This window comes from Ciconia boyciana, chromosome 15, assembly GCF_034638445.1.
Source record: "Ciconia boyciana chromosome 15, ASM3463844v1, whole genome shotgun sequence".
Classification (NCBI taxonomy): domain Eukaryota; kingdom Metazoa; phylum Chordata; class Aves; order Ciconiiformes; family Ciconiidae; genus Ciconia; species Ciconia boyciana.
This window is the reverse complement of record NC_132948.1, coordinates 3845144-3867412: the sequence shown is the minus strand read 5'-3', so window position 1 is coordinate 3867412 and position 22269 is coordinate 3845144. Positions and strand designations below refer to the sequence as shown.

At 41.8% G+C, this 22269-nt stretch overlaps 1 protein-coding gene across 6 annotated transcripts in view; it reads left to right on the top strand.

The window, feature by feature from the left end:
* The first annotated feature begins 386 nt into the window (after positions 1-386).
* TAOK3 (TAO kinase 3) overlaps positions 387-22269 on the top strand; it is a 97887-nt gene continuing 76004 nt past the window's right edge. For 2 of the 6 annotated variants that reach the window (XM_072879841.1, XM_072879835.1), the window contains exons 1-2: positions 823-1016; positions 1920-1982. The gene's annotated coding sequence lies outside the window, so the exon portion shown is untranslated. Of the gene's footprint in view, positions 424-822; positions 1017-1919; positions 1983-10568; positions 10637-22269 lie in introns of those variants that run through there. The other 4 variants (XM_072879836.1, XM_072879838.1, XM_072879840.1 and 1 more) reach the window with 4 other exon arrangements.

Below are 22269 nucleotides of genomic sequence, written 5' to 3'. Positions count from 1 at the left end.
TCAGAAACAAGTTAGTAGAATGAGGTTGCATGAGGTACTGGCAGAAGATAAAGCTCTGCTCCTTCAGTTTTGTTTAGCAAAAAAGTAATTAAAAAAAAAACTATCAAAGAATAAGCCACTGTGAGCCTCTACAGCAATAAAGGGAAGAGTGTTTGCCTCTAGATTCAGAGGCTGTAGGGAATCACAAAGTGCGGCAGAAGCAACATTAAATCACCTTACCCTGTCTCTGCTCTGAGCTCTTCCTAATCCAGCCCTCTTAACCACTGCTAAAGCTCCTTCTTCTCCTTTAAGGCCTTTCCTCCTTAAGGCTCACCACTGTTAAGTCCGACCTTCTCTTTTTTTTGGTTACTAGGACTCCCTTCCTGCTGTGACCTGCCACAGGACACCCAGTCCTTACCAAGGCTCCCCCAGCCCTGACACCAGGTACAAGACTCAGAGCTGCCTTTTTACTGGGCCCCGGCCCCGGCCCCTCACACACCTGAGGCTACCACAGGCCCGGCCCCGGCCCCTCACACACCTGAGCCCGCTATGGGCCCCGACACGGCCCGCCCCAGGCCCTGAGGAGCCCCCCCCCCCCCCCGGTTGTGAGGGGCGGCCCCGCCCCAGCCGGTAACGGCGGCCGCCGGCCCGGGACGCCCCGGAGCCCTCGCTCCCGGCGGGACCGCGCAGGCGGCTGAATCGAGCGCCGATGCTTCCAGGGGTGCGATCGATGAGGCGGCGTCGCTCCCCTGCCTGGCCTAAGCCGCCGGGCTGGGTAGCCGAGCGCCGATGCCCCGAGCGCTGATGCCTACTCCCTTCTTTCCTCCCGCCCGCGGCGGGTAGGCAGGCCGTGGAGCCGATCGCCGAGCGGCCGCGCGATTGGCCGCGCCTGGCAGGGGGAGCCGCACCTCGGGCGGCGGCGGGGCCGTGGCAGGAAGCGACGGGGACGGGGACGGGCCGGCGGACACCCTCCTTCCCTCCTCCCGCCTCCCTCCCGGGTGCCGCGGACGTGGCCCGCTGCCGCCGGCCGGCACCAGGTGAGGCGCGGGGGTGGGAGCCGCGGCCGCGGGCACCGGCTGAGGGGGCGCGCGCGGCGGCTTCGCCTCTGACAGGCGGGTCCCGCCGGGGCGGGGGGGGGAGCGCCGGGGCTGGCAGCGGGTTTGGGGCGAAAAAAAGCATTTTCTCGCTGCCCCGGCGGCGCGGGGCGCTCGCTGCCGGGCCGGGGGGGGGGCGGGGGGTCCCCGGGGCGCCTCACGGCGAAGCTCCCCAGGGGCGCGCCCGCGGCGGGGCCCGCCCGCCCGCTCACCAGGAGCTGCTCGGGGCCGGGGTAGCTGCCTCCGGGCTTCGAGTGACGGGGTCTCGGGGGGTGTGCGAGCCCCCCGGCCAGCTGCGCTCTTCCTGCAGCGGCTCTGGTGCTGGGAGTGCCCCGCTGAGGGGGCAGGGGACGGGGATGGGGGGACAGGGGATGTGGGGCAGCTTCCCAGCAGCTCGTGCTGGTTTTTGTAGGACTTGTGACATGCAGTTCCCTTGTGTGGTGGGCTGTCCCGAGTGGGGTTGCCGTGGTCGAGGAGCTCTGTGGGAAGTTAGAGCTCCGGGACAGCAGCTACGGCGCGTTACAGTAATCTGTGCGGAGGGGGAAATGCCTCGGTGGGAGAGAGGACGTGAGGAGAGGAGGCAAAGCCACTGCGTTTCCTTCACCTGCAAGCTGAGGACACTGTCACAGCTCGGATAAACGGCGTTTGTCCATTACGATTACCCCTCACATCTGTTTGTGAGCAAGTAATTTGAATGGCATTAGTGTCGGCCTAGTGAAATTCAAGTGAAAAGGGGAGCTTGGTTACTGTCAGCTTTGTTTAAACTGAGTTGGAAGTAATTACGTAGGTCTGGTCTTAGCAGATGTATCTGTCCTTTTAATGACATCAAGAAATGATTTACTGTAGGTGCTGAATGTCATCTAGCAGTACTCATATTTGCGTGGGAAGGAGAAAGAAGGAGGACACTAGGCAAGTACTAAGCCCTTAGAATTTTGTTTTTTATATATCTCTCTCTCTCCTCGTGTCTTCCCCCCTGCCCCCAGGAACATAAGTGGAACTAATTCCCTATCTTATAACTATGATACTTCTAAAATTTAGTAGCCACTGAGTAGTAGCCCTGGTAGCATCCAGGTTTTCCCTGGTCACTTACTCAGCCTGGGCAGAATTGAGCAGCTCGGTGCCAGATTTGCTGTCCACATCCAGGGTGTTCTCTTCAGGGTTGTGCTCCAGCAGGTGAACCCTGATCTTGTAGGTGTGTGGAGTACTCAGGCTCAGCACACAGTCTAGTGGCAGCTGCCATGTTTGTTTGAAAACAGCAAAACGGGTGGTGCTGGTATGGCCTCCCTGCCGTGCGGAAGCCTCCTCGCAGGAGGACTTACCCAGGCTGTGGGGGAGCTGTGCTCAGTTCCACTTTCTATCCAAGAGGATTTCAAATCGCATTGACCACCTTACGGGATAATGATCTAAATAAGAAGATGAAAGCAGTTCAGGGTTATGGATCGATGGGGGAAACTCCTAACCTCTCCAGTGGAAGCATTTCCACAGTACACAACATGATTAAAAGTTAACTGGGTAAGAGCACAGCAGGGGTATGACACTGTTGACTGTGGTTTATGGTGCTCATGTTTGGGTGAGGATAAGTGGGCTCCAATCTGTTCTCCAAGGTCTGCTTACATATTTTCAACAAACGTTTAGAATGCTACAATGCTTAGAGTGATGCAGCTTATTTTGCTAGTGATCATTAGTTTAATGTATCTTTTACTAGATTTTTAGAGTACATGTGTTGGTATTTCTACATTGATAATGGATTGTTCGTGGAGAGAAATAATACACCATGCTTGTTCCTCTCTGTTTATGTCTTTAAAACTGTTACTTCTGGTAGCTAGCTAATTCTGAGTTCTCAAGGAGTAACGTAACAATATAGGGAGTGTTTTAAATGTAAATATCTGTTCCCAGACTGTCTTCTAACATTGAAATTAATACAAATACCTGACAACTTAATTCTTTTATGCACTCACAGGGAGGGTGCAAACTGTTCATATCTGCATTAATGTATAGTTTTTTAGGTTTTGTCAAATCAAGATTTCTTATTTACCCAATAACTCATCATATAACTTCCTCTGGCATCTGATTTGAGGAAAACTTGAGCTAGGTTGTTTCCACCTTCCCTTCCTGATATGAGGGTTTTCGGATTGCAAACTTATTCTTCTGTGTTTGTATTACAGTGATTCTCTGTATATACTTCCCTTTCACTTTACCTTCATTAATTATCAGTTAAAAAGGATCCTTGCAAGTCAAAACTTTTAAAGATGAGATATTTCTATTTATGTGCATTCTAAATATGGATCTTGTTATCAACTGGCTTTTGCTGCTAATTTTTTTTTTTTTTCATAGTGTGTTGCAGGATGGGGTGGTCTTCTAACAGAACTGGGCTCTGTCCCTTCTGACTAATCAGCTGTCTTGCCTGGAAGAGATAAACCCTATTTGTATGTAGTTAGCCTGGAGTTTGCTGGGCTGACACGGGCTGTTCAGGAAACCCTGTGGCTGGGGAGCAGGGGGTAGCAGTGTCAGTGAAGTCTGCTGCATGAAGGGTGGGGTCAGCGTGTTCGGACCAGGAACACAGACTAGTTGTTTTCTCCATTTACAGGTTTTTGTTCCAGGTTGTTCTGCAGCCTCGTGAAATGCTGCAACATTCAGGTTATGGGAAGTGGCAGGGGAGGAGGTATTCACGAAACTCTTTCGATTTTATTTATTTGTGGATTTTACAGGAGAAAACCCTTAGTGTCTAAGGCTGATGTTTTTAAATAGAAAACAGACCTTCTGTTTTGAGACAGACTTCAGATTCTTTTAACAGAACCTTTCTATGGTTCAGTCACAGCATTTGCAGCAAACTGAGTTTGAATAAAAGTGCAATTTTGGCATCAAAGATATTCAAGAAGTACGTTTTAATAAAATTATATTTCAGCACATGCTCAGCTTTTTTAACAGATGTGCTTTTACATAACAGGAAAAAAATCAGAGTAGTAAACCCAAAAGAGTGCTTTATTTTATGCTTATTATTTTAAAACTACTTCCTTATTTGAAAGCCATCGATTAAACCAAAATGATTTGATTGCCTTTGGCTTAGTACTGTGTAATAAACATTATGCAATTGCATTGCGCCTCCTTGTTCGTTAGTTCTTTCAAGGGTAGCTCAGTGAGTTTTCCTGACGCTGTCTTGTTATCGCTTTCCGAAATCACTGTGGTAGGTTCGTTTTAATTTATTGAGTGAAAAACATTTTAGAAAGTATTGAACTGATAAATACAGGATTCCTTAGATATTTTGGATAAAAAGAAAGAAATCTCTCTTCCTGTTTTTACATAGGTAGCACACATTCTGACTTTTCATTTTGATCTGCTGGCTGTATTACAGCACACGAAGTGCAATTGAATAGAGTGCACCACTTAAAATCATCATCGGTGTTGCATGCCAGGAACTGTAATCTATGTGAGCCTCAGTTCCTAATTAATGAGGAGGAAAGTTGAAATAGAAATTAAGGTAAATTGATTGGGTGTGGTCATCCATCTCCTGAGCTACTGAAGGATGTTGGAAATCCGAATGCCCTCCTAGTTATTTATGATACTGTGGCAGCTTCTGTTCAATCTTTATGAAGTCCAACTTCACAGCATTAAAGAGCAATGCTTCTAACATGACGTGTTGTCTATTCTGTTGAACTATATCGTGGGCATTTAATTTTTACTTCCTGTTGAACATATGAAAATGTGTATTTGTAAAGATCAGTAGGTTTTACTCCCAGATTGAAGAAACCTGGAGTACTACTAGTATTTTATTTTTTAAAAGAAGTTGTTTAAGTGAATTAAAATAAATTTTTGAAATTAGGTTGCCTAGGTGGCTTGGGTAAGCTTGTTCTTATTGGGGATGGCAAAGAATGCATTTGATTTGAGCAGTTTGGAAGTTTTCTTGTTTATATACTCATCCTTGTGTTTGTGTTGTCTTACTGGACTTTCTCTTTGTGTAAGAAATTGTTAGTTTAATTTGTAAGGGCAGGGAAATTTCAAATTTAATATAGGGAGCTTACAAAACAAGTTTGTCTGAGTTGTTAATGAAGTAAGCACTTATGCCCTTGAACAGGTAATAGCTTGATGTTGATGTAATGACTACTTTTTCCCCCACCCTGAATATTAGGTCAAAATGGACTCTGGTTTGTTTTGAATTTAATGAAACCAATAGTTATGTGGGAACGCGCAGTTGCATGCCTTCCTACTTAGCTACAAAAGACTTTCAAATAAGGACATTCTCACAGTTTGTTCGGCATATTAATTTCAGTCTGTCTTTCTGAATATTAGTATAATTAGACATGGTTGGATCATGGGGGTTAATTGGGCAAAGCTAGAGAACATAGCTTATTCAGGTGAACTAATCTTCATCAAGTTGCCTTTAAAGTTTTGGACTAGTGAATTCCTCCCCCATTTGCACCCCCTTCTGCTGTCACTCTGTTCATTATGATACTGGGTTACCTGAGAGACCAAGTAATTCCTCAAAAGAAGGGCAAATGGTGACCTTGGCGTGCCATGTTTTCAGGCCTTCGTGACTGTGCTTTGGTACAAGCAGCTTTTATGCTGCAGATTGTACTGCCTTTGGGAAGAGAGGGAAAGCTGTTCGTACTTAATCTAAGAAATTGTCACTTTAAGAGTGGAGATGTTAACCCCACAGTCCTGGATAAACTCCCGTCTAGGAAACTATACGCTGCCTACTGAATTTCCCTGCAGCCTAAAATGCATACATGAGTTTGGTTTGGTTTTTTTTTTTTTTACTTTTCTCACAAACTACTCTCCAGAATTACTGCGATGCAGAATGTGGCAAATGCCATGTTCCAGAGTAACTGCTTTTCAGCAGTGAGAGGAATGAGTCTTGTACATAGCGTACGTATTTTCACATATGTTAAGCAATTTAGGATGAAAGGTGTTATGACTACCAGACACTATCATCATTTTATGAGCAGGATGTCTTTATTAGATTGGAATTGATTAATGTGTGCCAAATTTTGTGCATAGGGAGTCTGCTTCTAGAGAGATGCAAATAGTGTGCTCACTTCCTACATTAAAACTCTTTTTTTCGTTAATTTTAAGTAAGTGATCTGCGGTTCTGTTGCACAGAATCTGGCATAAAATTGAGCAGATTTATTTAGGGTTGCCCTTGAACATCATGAGTGTTTAAGCCAGATTTACAAGAATATAGTCACTGATGATTCATGTTGAGATGATGTATTTCTTCCTTGTAATGGAACATATGGGAGTATGTAGCATATGGTACTGCTGAAAATTGTTAAACGTAGAACACTGATTTATTTACACAGCAAAAAGAGTTTGGAGTTTTAGTCTGATGCTGAGCAGAAAGCTTTGTAAACAGCTCTGGCTGCTGGTTTGTATTGGATGCACTACCATGTTGTAGTGGTAAATTTTCAAAGAATTCCTTTAAATGAAAACAGCATTCTGCCAAAAGTTGTGTGTGTGCCCATTGCACTGGAGTGAATATATGAACTCCCTGGATGTTTCATTAAAGGAGATGGTTTTTTTTTTTTTTTTTAAGACTGTCTGAAACAGCTTTGAATGTATTGCCTCAGCAACTCTGCCTTGACAGTTCACTTAGCCTTCTAGCCATCCAGAGGGATGTTTATTTTCTTATGGTTCAGTCTCACTCTGTGGGATGACAACGTAAGAAACTGAAATCCTTTCTGTCTTATATGGGAAGTAGAGGTATTAAGAATGTGTAAATATATAGTTTTCTTCTCCTTCTGTGTTTTGGGTTTTTTTTTGTCTTTACATGACTTCTGGAGGGTTTTTTTGGTGAGGCAGGTAGAGGAAGAAAATATACACCTTGATCCTTCCAGCGCACCAGGGAAAGTGTACTAAAGTGCAGTTGCAGAGAACATAAATTCCAGCCGTGTATTTCCTTGTGCTCTCCCGCGTTTCTTAACTATTCATCTTTTAGATGATAATAATCTCTTCAGAGCATCACTTCTGCTGTGGCTTTGTAGGTCTTACTACAGCGTAACTGAAGCTCACAGGTGCTGTAGTAATACAGCTAATAAATAGTTGGTCATAAGAGTACATTGATGAAGCTTTTTAAAAAATGATTTAAGCAATAAGCAGGAACCTTCATTTAAACCTTAAATAGTGTTTGTGTTTGTCTTTTTTTTCTAATGAAAAACTTGACTCTAATTTATTTGTAAACGTTAAAATACTGGTTAAAACAGACTTTATGCCAAATTTGGCACTGCTTTTGTTAGTGCAAAGATACATAATGTCTGAGAGAAAGAATGTATATGTTCTCTGAAATTTGTAAATTTTTTGCATAAAAATCAGATTAGTCTGAGTTACTTCTTACGTCTTTATGACAATCTGCCTTTCAGTTCAGGGTTTCTTGTGCATTTCTCTCTGCTTATTTTGACTGGTTCAGGTAAAGTTTAAGTATGCTGTATCCTTCAGAAAAAAAAGAAGATTTGACATCATTAAAACCTGATGTTATTTAATAAAGGGAAGTAGTATCTATCGTTGAGGGAATTAACTAATGACCTCTTGTTACTATCGCCTTCAGGATCTTAGATCCTCCCTTCGCTTGCCTCATTCTTAGTCATAGATTGGAAAACAGTCTTTTTTCCCCTCTCCCAACTCTTAAGCAGTTTCTCAACTTCAGATGAACTGATCGTTGACCTAAACCACGTGAATAAACTGAAGTCAAGAAGATACTCCCTTTCCACTTGCAGAACGTACTACTGCTATTAAAACTTACATAGCATGTCAATTAACTCTAGTTCCCAGTTTTAACCTGTACATAGAATATTTTAAAAAAAGTATTAGCCTCAAATTAATTTTAATTTAGAACATTTTTAATCTTAACATTGGTTGTGGTTTCAGTTTTAACTCTAAACTTCTTTCAAAAGAGGGGAAAAACATTTCTTATCTGAAAAGTGTGTGAGCGGCAGAGGAGATAAGATAATTGAGACCTAAATGTGAGCTGGGATGGAAACAGTCTCTGTTAAGAGTCAGGTCTCATCTGCTTTGCCACAGTCAGGCGGTGCTTTAATGCATACTAATGCAAGGAGTTTTGTCATCCTGTGGAGAATGCAGTGAATTTTGATTCTGCTGCTGCTTTTGCATTAAGAGACGTGAGCCTTTAGCTGAAGCGTTAGAGGCTCACATTTTAATAGTCAGGAGTCTTATGTTCATTTGGGAAGCAGAGAGCCAAAAATAGGAGGGTTTTGTGGTTCTCCTGCCTGTAACCACATTTTGCTCCTACAGTGAGGAATAGAAATAAAAAACGTTCCAACTTGTTGTTCCACTCAGACAGTTGTTTCTCAAAATTGCTTGTGTACGTTTCTGCGTGGTGTCTTTTCTCTGTGGAGGATCTCCACAGAAGATAAGCTTTCTATTTTCAGCTCTTCTCATAGAGGAAGAGCTTCTGTTATGGTTGTAAAGGTTGTGTTCAGCACTCAATGGCCCAGGTAGGCAGGGGGTAGTAATGGAGGTATCTAAAACCAGAATAAATGTGTAATTTCTGGAATTACTTTTTTACTACACAAAGTCTTATTTTTAGTTAGTTTACTTTAACTCTGCTTTTGCAATTTTCAACTTTGTATTTTAAGGTTGCTTTACCAGAAAGTACATAATTTCAAATGAAGTTATACTCTTACAGAAGCAGACATTAGAGGATATTTGGTACAAAATCAGTGTTGGGCGTAGTATTTTGCTGCAGGAAATGTAGTCACCATATGAACATGACATAAATGCATTTGAGAGCTGCCGAAATTGCAAGTAAATGCGTGATATACAATAGGAGCGGTTCAAATCCTAAAGGCTGACTGAATATTCACTTGAACAAGTGCTCCAAATTTCAGGTGTGTTGGGGACCTTGTCTGCATTTCAGGTTTCCAGCTGCATGTTATAGTGAGCTTTCTGCCAGTCTGACAATGATAGTTTAGTGCCCTAGAATAAAGTAGTAGAAAGTTGCTGACTAAAGGCTTGTTGTTTATTTTCTTTTTTCTGGCCACCTGAGTGTTTTAGAAGACCATTGTTTATATTTTTGAGCTGTCTTACTGTTTCTTGATATGCTGAGCCCAAACCAGCCAGAGGTGGTCAAATGAGAGTGTGGTACACGCTCTCTGGTACACAGTTTGTGTTGGATCCAGGCTCTGGAGACGTCCAGAGAGGCAGAGGGACAAGAACCCAGGTCTGCTGACATGCAAGCTGGTGACTGGAGCCCCAGGCTATCAGTGCAGCTCTGTGGGTGTTTAAGGTCAACTCCTTGCAAATATTTTAGGAAGGCTTATATTCAAATGCTATTTATAAGACCAGACTAATTTATTTCTTCATAATGATGGCCTTTTGGCTGATGACAGGGCTGGAATCTGGACGATCTGGATTCTGTATGCCACTAGTCAGCTGCGTATCCACAGGGAAGTCGTTTGCTAGCTTTCTGCCTCAGTTTTTTATCTGTATTTAAATGAAAAAAAAAAAGGGGGGGGGGGTGACTAATACCTGCCTCACAAGGCTATGAGAGCACAGTTAGTAGCCTCATGCTCTGAGATCTTTGGAAAACACTATAGGAATGTTGAAGGGGCTTATTATGGTTAAGGCCCTCGCAATGAGAGAACTGGTTAAGGCTGGGTTATTGTTAGACCATTCATTAAGGAGTCTTCGTAGCTGAAGCTATGATAGTAGCTGTTCCTGGCTTCACCTTCAGTTGCCCTGGGTAGATACAGACTGCTGCAATAGTGGAGCGCTGCAGCGGCGTGGAGTAGAACTAAAGCATATGCATTAATGTTTGAGTCCACCTTGAGTGCTTCACTTCTGTTTCACGGCTGGTTTTGCATGCAGGTCATGCCGTAGCCTAAGTGAATTTTGGCAGTTTAACATCGTGATGATTACTTATTCTGCCACTAGTGAGCCCTTAGCACCTTCTCGCCAAAAGAAACACTATATATTCAGCTGAATTTTTCCTCTCTATCTGCCTAAGTCTTTTAGTCTGCCATGTTTTCACTTTGTAAATTAAACAAAACATTAAAAAAAATTATTAGGCAACAGAAATTTTGGTACTTAGTATTAAAAGGTGTAAACCAAATATTAAAAACCTTTTGAGATTTGGCGACCTTCAGGCTCAGGTTATCTTTTGACAATCTCTGAAACTTTTGTGTGAATGCTCATGTTGTAGTTTTAAAAAATTCATTTGATAGTATGTTTAAAATATCTGTCAGAATTTTATCCCTTCTGTCCAGCATTATAATAAGCAACTATGCAAGAAAAGGAGAAAACCCATTTTAGGAAAGACTAGATATCGGGGTTTTTTTCCAAAACTAAATAATCTTGTCAGTCATTAGCAATGGTATCTTATTAAACTTTAATAACTTTCTTAAAATTCAGCAGTGCCACACTCATGTCCTTGAAAGTCAAGATACAGCCTTGACAACTGAGGTCTAAATCCAGACGTTTTTATTTGTCTTTGGAGTTTTATCTCTTCATGATTATATATGTAAGCTGTTTTCTGTGTCTTGACAGATTTGAAATGTATTGATTGAAAGAAAAATACAAACTCAGATTCCTATGGAAACACAAGGCCTGAGGAGGTAGGGATCAGGGGTTTGGGAGCATGGAATTGATTGATTGTGAATTTTAAATCATGAGTCTGTAAATTAACATGAATTTTAAGCTGATGTTACTGCTGAATTAAAACCAGCTCTTACTCTAGCCTCTCCTTTCTCCCATGGAGTTGTGTTGGCACAAACCTTTGCGCTACCAGAGTCTGATACAGATTAGGAACCTGATCCAGCTGCAAAATAACCATGTGTAGCAAAGCCAGTGGTCTGGGGGTAGGAATGGGCAGGTGGGGAATGAGGTTGGGGCTGGAAGGTAGAAACTTCCCCCTAGGGAAGTAGGGGCAGTACTGCTAAATTATACTGTGAGTTATCTTTCTTAAAAAAAATTAAATTAATAAAAATACACCAAACAAAAAAACCACCACCCATACCACTGTTGAGTTTAAGTTAATGAGTAAATTAGCGAGTTTCACTTTCTATTCCTTGTGCGTTAGCTGGGTCTAGCAGCATTTGTGTTGTCTTGGGCTGCAAACTGCAGGGGAAGACTTGAGTCGGAATTATCACTCCCTCCTTTCACTGTATTTTACCTTGTTTTCTGAAGCACTTTTTTAGGAAACCCAAGTTTGGTGCTTTATATTGCTTGCACCTGTTTTTTTTTTTTAAAAAATGGGTTTGTGTTCAAATATGTAATATAAACAAGTAAAGGCTTTTTTGAAAGGCTGACATACTTTGCTGCATGTTAGTTGTTCAGTGTTTTATAGCCTACATAGAAAAATATCCCTGCCTTAAGAAGTGGGGGAAAAACCCAAGCAGAATGCTTGTCTCAGGCACTGAGAATATTGACTAGAAGATGATCACACATAAGCAAACAGGTATTGCCAAACACAAAGTTTTATTTCATACTTCAGGTGTACAATGGGTTTTTAAAATGACAGTCATGGCACCGTATGACAGGAATCATGTGCAGGTGAAAAGTTATTTCTTAATATTAAGTCCTATTTGTTCTTGAAGTGTGTGAATTACTTGCAGTATATAACCAAGAACCTAAAATTAGACAAGGAAGCACCAACGCATATTGATTTTCTTCAAATAGACTGTTTGTTTCATTAATACAAATGAGGATTGTTTCTGTTTGTTTGCTTTTTTCTTTAGGAAGATCTTTAGTTTAGGTAGGCAGTACAACACAACAGGAATCTTTCCAAGCATTGCTAAAGTGCACCTGGCTTCCAAAGCCATCCAGGGAGTTTGTGGTGAATGTGTAAAGAATAAAACATCTCAGTTAAAGAACATTTGGCTTCTGGTGGCAGGGCCTCCCCATCCAAAGAGCGTTTGCAACTGTTGTCAGTGAAGTTGTGGGTAGGAGTCTCAAGGGTGTATAGAGAGGAAGTCAAAGAACTTTCGTATTTGTGATCTCTGTCTTCCCAGTTGCCTTAAACAGAAAGGACAGCTTAATTTGTGTCATCATTCATAAATTAAGAACTCTTGTGAAGTTCAGCTGAAAGCCGAGTGGATGAAACTCCCTCTGTATCCTGTGCTTTTGTATTCCTGCAGCTCAAAAGCTATGGAGGAGATGGTGAGATTGTGTATATGAAGAGTTATTGCTCTCATCTTGGGCGCCTGGCAGAAGGAACTTCCTAGTGCTGACTGCTAACGTCGCAGAACCACAAGTGTTTGCTTCTATTAGTAGAAGGGGGATGTAGGGCGGAATCTACCTCCCCCCAGCTGAGGATTGATTTAAGAAAAGTGTTGCAAGGCTCCAACTGCCTTAATGAAACGGATGGCTGTCCTTCCAGGCACCAGGGGTCTTATCCTGGTTGGGGCAAGCAACTAGGAGGAGCTGTGGTGGTTGGTTTGGTTTGTTTTTTAAAAAACAAGGTATTTAAAACCAGGGTTTTGCACTTTGGTGGTTAACTGGTGGCCGGGGAGCTGCATTTATACGCAATAGGGAAGATTTTGGTTACTGTTTGGGTATGTGGCACACTCTGCCCAGGCTGCTGTGCCTGACAAGTAGTGTTCCCTCTGGAGGTGGGTTAATATGAGCTCTATCGCCTGGAGCCATCTCTGGGTCTAAGTGGGTTTTTAATTGGTCTTTTTAGTGTCAGGGTACCAGTAGAGCACAAAAGTTTTTTGAATAACTGTCATGTGATTTATTCTGTCTTCTCAGGGGAAAAACTGTATGCAATGTAGAGGGTTTTTTCTGTTCACAAATTCATGTGTGTTGCCCCTTTGTTAGCGAGGGCAGGTCAGGAGAAGACATTGCCTTCTTACTGGAAGCTTGCAAAGATTTTGGAGGGTCTTTGCTGCTTTTGTATATTACTCTGATGTCTAGGACCACCTTTTGAGCAGGACATCTGCACAATTGAGTTTTACTTTTACATTATCCTAGGTTGGTTTTTTTTTTTCCCCTCACCCACTATCCCTATCCTCCCTCCTTATGTTTTATGTACAAAAAGTGAAGATCAAATACACTTAAAATGTTATGCTCTCCTTAAAAGGTTGCATGTTCAGGGGGGTTGATCCCTGTATTGTCATAGCAGCAAGATAAATGAACATGTTCTACAGTGAGATTTAAAAAAAAAAAAAAAATTAATGAGACATCTGGGTGGAGGGAGCAAACCTCAGAAATGGAAATTGCTTTTCTATTTTATGACCACTCAAAATATTTTGGAATTAAAAGCAAAACTGAAGTTGAGTAAATTGATTTTTTTGAACCACTTGTACTAAGAGCTTATTTATGTAATTACTGGGGCGTGACACGAAATTCTGGGCAGGACTTTGTGGCTTGTTAGCATCAAGTTCAGCTTCTGATGTTGCAATAAAGAAGGAAGTGAGCGTGTGTGTGCTTGGGGAGGGGGAGAACAAAGCACTTCTGCCTAGCTACATAAGGTGGGAATTGCAGCTGGCCAGTTATTTTTAGCATCTAACTATCTCATTGTGAATGTGAATCTTTTTCTTTTCTTTTTTTTTTTTCTTTTTAATCAGAAAGTTTGGTAAATGAAGCTGTCAGTTATTGTTTTGAAGATTTTCTTTTTTCAGTACCAAAATGCGCTAAACATAGATGACTTCTTCACTGCAATTTTATTCATGAAACCTTTAAGTCTTTTTAAACCTCCAAAGCAGCAGGACTGGGTTTGATGCATTTTGCGAGTACCTCTATCTGCTATTGATTTTTGCAATTGTGCATCCATAGCTAAGAATATAAGTGTAGTGGGGATTGCAAGGAAAGGTGAGACCTTATTGATGAGTGGGAGAAACACAGAAGCTTCATTTAAAGGAAAAAAGTAAAAATAAAGGATTTGATCTTGCTCCCTCCTTGCAAAAACATGCAACAATGTAATCATAAGGACTTTTTCATGGGTAGGAGGGAGAGGCAAAAGATACCATCAGTTTCCATCAGTGTGTTTTCCAGTCACTTGCTGTAGTAGTGATTCATTTTTGTTCGGTTGTTCATCCTGGCCTGAAAAGAGACATATAGAATGTTTCCATTTTAAGCTCTTCAGCATAATGGATGAATAAACTTACCCTTCCTATGTTGATTTTTGCCACAGTGGGTGAGCTTTCCTTCCTGGGATCAGTGTGTTTTGCTGTGCTGGCCTAAAATATCCACCCTCTAAAAGCTCTTGGTGTGCTATCAGAACACCGATAGAAGAAAATGTTCTAACCATTTTGCTTCAGGGTTGCTGGTCTTAAAATGCACTGTTAAAAATAACAAGTTTTCTAAACGCATACAGCAATGTTTTCCTGGCTCCCTGCCTCTTTCCCCCTCCATACTAGATGCCATTAAAGGCTACCAAAATTCAGCAATCCCCAAGTCAAGTGCATAGGCATGTGCATTTGCTGCAATATTAATAGTGTTTATTCCAGGATTTCTTAAGGAAAATTAAGGAAGTCTTTTGTAAATGGAAGCTCTCTGCCTGTCACAGTAAGTACCATGCAAGCAGCAGAAGTGCATGCATGCTTTTTCTGCACCAGGTAGTATCCTTCAACCTCTGGAAACAAGAGAGAGTGTGGGGATCCTGAGTTGTCTCCTGGTCTTTGGTTAGGCTGCCAGCTGCGTGGATTGTGTTGCTGCCCTTCATCAGGAATAGCTGTGAAACCATCAGCTCATTTCAGAAGGGCTAGTAAACAGCATTTGGAGTTTACGTACTGTCCGTATCTGCTGACCCGTCACAACAGCTCTTAAACCCAGCAATGATCAGAAGAAATGAAAAGCTTCCTGTGTGCAGGGGAAGGTACCATTTTGTGAGTGAAAGAGCAGAGATAGATATGGCTCATGGTAACCTTTAATAAACAGTGTGGTGCTGACAGTAGAATGCTGCCATATTGGGGTACCAGGGCATATAGTTTCTGTCCTCATTCACTCTTAAACAGTGTTTTGAAATTATTTTTATACTGCTTTAAACTGTCTCAGGCTGACTCAGTTTGGCCGTGAAAATCTGAAGACTTCTGATCTTGAGCAAGGTTTCATCTGACAACAGAACAGGTGTATCCTAGATGCCAGTTTTTCCTCTATTACCAAAACATCCCTTTTCATGTTGATCTTGAAGGATCTGCTGCTATCACTGTCTTTTTCTTTCCCCAAAGACCAGTGTATTCACCAAGCTCACGTTAGGCTCTGTCTACCTTTGCAAATATATTTGTGGTGGCTCTTTTCACATTTTCTGTTTAAGAAGCTGCATTGAAATCTACAGTGTCTGATACTAAATAAGAAAGACCTGATGGTGAATGCTTTCAATTACTGGTTGCATAAACCAACTCTGGAAGGAAGTATAGGGCTAAGAGGCATTTCCAGGCCAATAGAGGCAGAAGTATATGTAACAGTAGCTAAATTCCTTGTAGCTTTTCCAGAATCTTTAAATAGTAATCTGGGCATATTCCACTGTTTTCAGAAGCAGCTTTAGAATTTTATCCTCCCTCCTAAATTACATGCCAAATGATGCATTTACTGAATTGAATCAAGAAACTTCTGGTGGTTCACACGGAAATCTTGAACCCATATGTAAGGCTGCCCAATTTATCTGCTGAAGTGTGTATCTTAGAGCAGGTAGTTAAGAAGCTCTGCTGTGTTGGGACTGACTTAAACCCAGGTCCCAAACCCCCAAAACTTCCAAGGACGAATGCGTACCAGAAAACAAACAAAAATATGCTGTGGAATATGTTTGAATAGCTTCTGAGCATTAGAACATTTGCTGGCCTGTAATTAATTTTAATTATGATATATTTTGATTGGCTGTCCAGAATGTGCTTCAGATGAATTCGATGCACTTCTTTCTGCACTGGTCATCTTGTTCCTTGTCCTTAAAGTGCTTGTGGTCTGTCTGTCCCTGTTTTGGAAGATAGTGCAGCCTTTTGAAGGACACTTTGGTTTCTGTGTAGCCTTTAAAATCTACCAGGTTTGTTTAGCATTTGTCTTGGGTTACCCTTTGAGATTTTGTCTTTGTTTTGACTGTTAATTTATCTCACTTTCTCAGTAAGTCCAGTCTCTTCTGCTGGTGGGTTATAGGATGGGAGGATTAGGATGTGCTTGGAGCCTGCGTTTGGGGTGCTGCACTTCAGAGTGCACACGTGTATTATTTTTTCCTTAGTCTTTGTGTTGAATGATTGAAAGGGCTGTAAAATTACTGAGATGATAGAAATGAAATAAATGGTTACATGTCTTAATCATTCAGACGTGAAATAGCCTTGCTGCTTGTACTTCCCTTAGTGCTTCTAGGGTATTGGCCCAGCTTTGGTGACAAAATACTCTAATAGTTCTGCTCTTGCGTAGTGGTGGGGCTTCCTCCGCTCAGCTCATGTATTAATTTTCATGCTTGGTACTGACATTTCAGTTACAGATTTGGAAACTATTTTACACTCTGCAGACGTAAATGTCACTGGTCATATTTACAGCATAGTGGTTGGTTAACAAATATACACATGGCAAGCTGTGGGATGATTGCCTGCTGTGTTATTCTTAACATGCCATGGAAGTGGTTCTGACTTCCCGAGGAACACTCGTATAGCAATAATGTACCTGAAATGTTTTTTAAAACACTATTTTAAAATGCCGATGTTCATATTCAGCTGTTGACCAGAGATATGCATGGTGCAATGCTGAGAGTTGGTGGTCTTTAAATTGAAGAATTTCTGCAGATGTGCTTCAGGGGTTTTTTTGAAGAAGCATTTTGAAGCTGTACATGTTCTGCATGTGTATAGTAGGGCAGCTGAATCATACTCTGTGGAAAAGGCCAGTTTAAATCTACTTATTGATCCAATACCAGCACAGGTAAAATCTTTGGATCCTCCCTTCATCCAGACTAGGTGAACGTAGAGCTGCAATATAAGATTCCTACTGCCTGTTAGTGTAATCTAGCCTAGGCTTACGGGTGCGCAATGCCATATTGAAAGCAATGTAATGCTGAGCTCTTTCTGCATCCTGTAAGGGCACCTCAGGGATGCTGTGCTTTGTGAGCACTGTCAGCTGAAAATTAAACTGGGGCAACCAGGTCACTGCACGAATCCTGCAGATGTTCTCCAGGTGGAACTTCTGGTGATGACTGACATCGTGTGCCCAGCAGTCCTTGCTGTTTGGAGATACTGCTGAATCTTAAACCTTCTTGGTTCTGGAAAATGAGTTCATGTAGTTCTTGCGAGTGAGGGGAGCAGCGGTGGTGTACTCGTCTCTATCAAACAGTTAAGCAACTTAGAAGCCCCAGTTTTATTCTTTGTAGGGAGGGAAATAAGGCAGAGTGTTGCAAGCACACTTTATATAATATGCATAATTGTGCTTACATTATACACACTTCTTCTACTAATACAAACTCTTACGCATATGAGTGACGCTTTACTAGAAAGGTGAAACACAACGAATGTGTGATGGCCATTTTGCTGAGCAGGTTTCCTGGAACAGCTACCTGTGAGCTTTTCTTCAGACTCCCAGAGATCTGTTTGACAAATCTTTGGGGGGGGTTGTTTGTTTGGTTTTTTTATTGTTTGTTTTTTAGTGCTTCCTGTAGCATAACTTAAAATACATTAGGGCAGATATTTGCCATTGTATGCATAGGCCTCCCCATCTAATGCACTTTCCTGTTGCTTCAGGGAATTTGGATTTGTGGTTTTTGGAAAGCAGGAAGGACCTGGTATTTGAATAGATTTACATATGTAGAAGTTTTGGTTATAATAATCAGATTTTGTATCTTCGTCTTATCTATGTAGCACTGATTGCGGCTACAAAGAAGATATTGGATATATTAATATGATTGTGATGACGTCTTTTGATTCTGCTTTGGAATTGAATGAATGCTGCTTTGCAATTAAAGGCCACAGGACATCTGAAAAGGGAAGAAATGCTGATATAATTGATATTCTCCTTCAAAACTAAAACCAGCTATAGATTGCTGCAGTGCAGGTCTGTGCCTTAGTTTGTTGCTACCAGCTGTAGTGATCTAGTACTTCAGTACAAACCTTTAATTTATTGTAAATATTTGCAAAGAATTCCAGCTACTTTACATCAGGTGATATCTGAAAATCCCCTGATCAGAGATCTCTTGAAGAAAAGTCAATGGCTGGAAAAATAATAAAACTATCTTAGGCTATGTCTGATGCTGGCGAGGGGGTTCTGTGAGCGCTAGGGAAAACTGTGTGTGTTATGGTTGGCTTTGCCACCTGGTACAGAAGACTTGCTTATACCACTGATTTCAGAATAAGCAACTTTCATAATGGAGTTAAAGTTTCCAGTTGCTTCTTTGAACTTGGTCTTACACTTCTTGTTACAATGCTGCTGTGGTAATTAAGCACTTTTCAACAGCCAAGTACTAAGTATTGGTACTTATCTTTGTCCTTTTTGACATACTGTTGCTAATTTATTATAGTAGGATTAAAGACTATTAAAATGTGGTATCACATTTAGCTAAGCTGTGTAGAAATATATTTTTAACTTCATGCTCAGAGAAATTCATATTCAGTATAAATACTGCAGATAATTGGGGTGGGTTCCCATTTTACAGAAAGTGTCCTCTTCTTTTAAAAGAGAGCTAATGACTGGTCCATGGTTGTACAGGGAGCCTGTATGAATCTGGGAATTAATTCTCAGTAAGACCAAACTCCCTCTTATGGACTATTATTGGGATAGCAAATAGTTTTTTGTATTCAAATACTAGGGCTCGTAGCTCTTTTTGCAGTCACTTTCATGGTAAAAATAGTGGATCTTATTCTGTGTGGGTGGTCTTCTGTAAACAACTCTCCTTCCAAGTAGTTCAACCGAATGGGATAGGGTGTTGCTAGTTTGTGGTGGATTTGCTTTAAATTCCCTCCATTCATTGATAGATGAGGATATAACTTTCAGGTATTCAAAAGTGAGGTGGAATTTCTCTTTTGTCCTACTGGATTTTTATCAAGAGTCCTGGTAATTCAAGAAGGCCATCTTGTACTCTCTGAAGGTGAGACTACTACTATTCAGTAATTCTAGGAGCCTGAGGGCTTATCTGGGAGCGTTACTAGTTTGCTACCTGCACACAAATGTTTGAGCTCTTGCTATCAGATTAGAAGTCAAAACAAAAAATGTATCATAGCTTGAACTGCACAACCAATGCTGCAAGACTGTATGAATCTTCATAGAAATCTTGTGTCCTCCCAGTTTCCTTGCAGCTGTATTGACCATGGAGTGAAAATGTTGAAATTGGTCAAAACAATATAAAATAACTTAATAAAAGTTTGGCTTGGATCTTGAATTTGTGCCTAGCAAAAGACTCATCTCCTCAGTACCTGCTGAAGTAAAAACTAATTCTGTGTTGTCAGTGAAGTTGCATTCCTTCATCAGAAGGTCGTCTGGTAATTTGACCTGACTTTTAAAATTGATATTGTTCCAACTGACCAACATCAAACCTAGAACTTGGATAAATTTAGATTTTTGCGCATCGCAATCCTTCTCTTATAGAAGGTAGTGGCAGACTACCTTCTGGCAGACTACCTTAGGTAAGACAGTTTGGAAACTAAGAGAGGCGAACATAACCAGGATGCTTTTAAGTTCAGGACAGATTGGGGTTTACTCCTGAGGCCAATCTAGATGCTGCTGCTGCTGTAGATGTGTCCTCTGAGAGGTTTTCATGGGACTGTCAAGCATCTGAGGGGAGGAACAGAATGAACCGGCTCTGCAGTGTGAAGGATCTAGCTGTCAGCAGAATAAATGCGAAGTGTCTCCATGATAGGGGATGTCTGGGGATAGGAGCATGCCTCTTGAAAATGAGGCATTTCTAGTGTAGTATTTTGGAGTGGAGAGAACTTGGAAGGTGAGAGGGAGTTTGATCCTTTGTAGTTTTAGGTAAGACGGAAGCTGGGGGCAGGGAGCTGACTTATGATTTAAAGTTTGGGGAGGGACAGATGTTGTAAGAGATTATACAGTTAATGATGCAGCACTTGAAAACGCAGGCAAGTGCTATGGGGTGTTGAAGTTCTGTCATGTATTTACTTTCCTCCTTCAAAATGTCCTCAAATTCATGCAATTTATTTAAATGAGTTTCTTTCTTCCGGTCTCTTCTGTCCTTTAATGTATCTTGACAAAATTATGTTGCATTCAAATTAAACTGGGGAATGTTTTCCCAAAATAATTTTTCTAATTGTAATCTCTTATTTGAAATCTGCAGTCAGTATGTTAAATATAATGTACATTTATTGATAGAAGTTACTTCTTCTCATTTGTGTGGGTGCGTACATAGTCAGATCACTGCTTCAATCATTGGCTGCCTAACTGGTTCCTAGAAGATATAGGGGAATTTCGTACCGTGACTCATCTTAGAAGTAGCAGATGCTACATGTTCTCAAACTGTTTATGGTAGTTTCCGAAGTCTCAATAAATACAGTTGAGTGTTGGGGACTCAAAAATATATTGGATGACCTTAATGATTACACACTGCTACTGTTTCTCCCTTTTTAATGAGGACACATAAGTGAAATCTTTATGAAGAGTGCTTTCTTCCATTTCTGTTCTTTAGCACTACTGTGAAAATGTGTTTCCACTTTGAAATTTCATTTTCACCTTGCTTTCACTAGGGAGTGGCTCTAGTTTTAGTACTTAATAGGGCTGGGAGACCTTCCCCATCTTTTTTTCTTTTTTTTTCTTTCCTTTTTTCTTTTTTAAATTTTATTTAACCCCGGGGTTAAAATGACTCTTGAGCCATATGCCACTCACAAGCAATTCAAGCACAAGTCCCTTATCAGAAGTAGCTCATGTCCCTGGCCATGGCTCTGTGCTGCTGTGGAGTTTCTGGGTAGCTGCAAATCTCAGATACAGGAGAAGTGAGTCTGCAAGTGCTGCGCAATTGCCAGCAGACTCACAACTTAAGTGCCTCTGAAGGGCTGAAGAGTATCTCATGGTGTAGCTTCATGTTCAGTGTGGTCATGTTAGGGTGTGCAGCAGCACAAGGAGGATGGGGGTTAAAGATGTCATGGAACTGTGCCCAGCTGGGATGTCCACCTGTAACTGGCACTTCTCTGCAATCTGGTAATCGAAGAGACAAGGAGCTGCTTGGGCTGGAGATGATGGGGATGCCTGCCCTGGAACACAGCTTCACCCTGTTCTGCCATCTGAAGAGGCAGAGTGAGAGAGGAGGGTGGAGAAGGAGAGAACAGAGACGGTTTGAAAGGATATCTAAGGGAGTGGCTCTCCTGCAAGCTGAATGTGCAAGATACAGAGCTCTGGCTTGCAGAGTCTAAGAAGCACTTCTTGTTCTGGCATTGTCCAAATAAAACCAACCTACTACTTGAGAAGCTGACATGCCTGTTTCTTCCAGTGTGGAGGTCTGGATTCCCATGCAGGGAGAGATCTTGCCTGGAGGCACACAAGGTGCTCCAGAGAAGCCCCAGAGTGTCAGTGGAGTGCTGTCATGTCCAGACCCACTTTCAAATCCAAGAGAGCCATAAGGCTTGCCCTGTTCTGCAGTTAAGTGATGGTTGGCTTGCTGAAGGTAAAATATAAAGCTTTGGGAAGCTGCTGAACGGCAGGCAGCTTTGCTGTTGGGGTGCAGGGCTCTGTAATGATGCCCTTCCCCAACTACTTTGTGTAGTAGCAGCTGTGGTTATCTCATGCTTGGGGAATATTCCCTGAATTTGCTCCCTTGGTTGTCCAGGACATGTGGTATTTGTCTTCCTGCCGTGTCTTATGAATATATTTTAATGTGGGGCTTGTCAGGTTAGGAAGGTTGCCCATCTTTGTGTTGGTAGCTAATATGGAAGTGAACAGAAGAATACTGGCTGGGCTTTCTCAGTCATTGATATTAGGTGCAATGTTGTTAGGAGAGCAGCTCTTTAGTTTAAAAACACTAAATGAGCAGTGTGTACCTTATCGTCTTGGGCACACAGTGAAATATCTAAGGAAGGATGGAATTACATTGGTACTTGAGGTTTTCATGGGAAAAGGGCAAGTCCTTTAAGTGCTTTTCCTACTACCAGTCATGCCAACTGGTGCCTCCTTTAGATTGCAGAAATGGGTTTTTCTTGTAGTTACGGTAGAGTGAGCAAGCAACAGTTCTCAGTGGAAAACTGCGATGTTGCATTTGTAACAAGAAGCCAGTTTTGCAAATCTAGACACAGTCAGCTTTCCTGGCCCATTACTGCTGTGGTAAGTGGAGCAGGGAGGGGTGCTTTGTCCCTGCTCTGCCGTGGAAAAGGGGAAGCCTGGAGCTGAACCT